Genomic DNA, 1850 nt, shown 5'->3' on the forward strand with positions numbered 1-1850 from the left:
TCAAACTTGAGGATTATCATTACTTACATTTACATCTCTCTTCCTTCCTTTTTATTCAAAGCTCTCAAATATTTTTCTCCTCCAAACTTGCAAACAAAATCTTAAAAATCCAAAACCAATAAACTACACTCCTCTACATACAGAAATAATGTCCATCGCAATTATTTGAATATGCAAACTACTCCTTCTAGTTAGTGGGAGCTTGTTAAAATGAAAAAGAGAATAGTTTTTTTAATACTTAATGGTAAGTTAGTTATGACTAATATTTATTGTCTTTATAATGCTAAGCCAACACAATAAGATCTAAATTAGTTTCTTTACCCTGTGCCTCTGCTAGGGTTTTGCCTTTATGAGTGGTACGTTACCGACAACATACCACTTATACGGTAAAACTAAGTTAGTTATGACTAATATTTATTGTCGCCGATGAGTTAGAAGTTTCGGAAGAGGTCAACGTTAATAACGGACCTAAAGAGCCGGTTAACGATGTTAAAATTATTATCGTTGCGGTGGATGTTCGACAACAATTTATAAATGATATGAGTTTCGCTTGTCGTGAACAATTGCTTGATTGAGTTCGAAGTGAAGCTAGTAAATTTGGATTTGACATTGTGATATTAAGGTCCGACAATGGAAGTAGTAGACGGAAAGCTTTTGTCGTGTTGAATTGCGAGAGGGGTGGGAAGTATGTACCAACAAACCGGGTGTTAAAACACGATGACACGGGATCGAGAAAGTGTTCGTGTCCGCTTAAGTTGCGCGTGACTCGTAAGATTGATGATTTGTGGCGTTTTAGCGTCATTTGTGGAGTTCAAGCTACACGGGCATCCAATTGCGTGTCGGTTGTCTCGCGAAGAGAAGGATGTTATTTCAAAATTATCGATAATCAAAGTGGCGCCAAGAAACATACTTGCCGATTTGAAGCGAAAAAAACCGGAGAGTGTTTCAAATATCAAGCAGGTATACAATGAACGACACAATCTTAAAGTCATGGAAATGGACCCGAGGTCGGAAATGCAACACCTTTTGAAACTTTTGGGCGATAACTAATACGTTTCAAGCTTCCGAACGTGTGAGGACAAAGTTACAGTGCGTGAAACTTGGCCGGATCCTTTTTTTGAAAGAATGACGGAGTTTGAAGAAATGATGAAGCAAGAGCGTGAGGAAAATAAAGAGCGGTCTAAGAAGTTACCGGTTTTAGAACTAAGCCGTGAGGATTGGTTCAGAGCATTTTAGATTTTACCGGATATTTTTTGTTTGTAATGACCAGATGTGTCATTTTTTGTATGTATTGTCGTTTAGAATGTAAAATCAAACCGATTCAATACATATATAATATACCTATATTTAATGTTGTCATTGTTTATGTTATGCTCATTACATGTGCCTGTATTGGTTTAATTTGTGGAATTTGTCAAAACAGACTGCACACATAAAAAATCAATTTTCTGTTCTGTCTCTGCTAAATTCGGAAGTATATTTCCGAAAATTTAATGCTTCAGGGCTGCTTTTGGAAGTGCATTTCCGAAACATCCACTAAAAGCAAGATAAGGTTTGTTGGGTCATTATTACTCCAATAAGTCTATAAATAATACACCATACCGTTTCATCAATATCAAGCCACAAACAACAATGACACAAACCTACCCCCACCTAGCTTTTGTCTACTTCAGTAGTGGTTACCCGATGCCGTTCCAATTTCGCTTCTCGGGCGACACGCCATTCGCGGAATTGATAAGGTCGCTTAACTCCCTCTTGCAATACCCGGAAAATCGGAAGGTTGTCAAGTTTGAGTACCGCTCGCCTTCGCTTAACAACGAGGGAGACGTACAGTTCACCCCATTTGAAGT

Source organism: Vicia villosa, linkage group LG1 (genome assembly GCF_029867415.1).
Source record: "Vicia villosa cultivar HV-30 ecotype Madison, WI linkage group LG1, Vvil1.0, whole genome shotgun sequence".
Classification (NCBI taxonomy): Eukaryota; Viridiplantae; Streptophyta; class Magnoliopsida; order Fabales; family Fabaceae; genus Vicia; species Vicia villosa.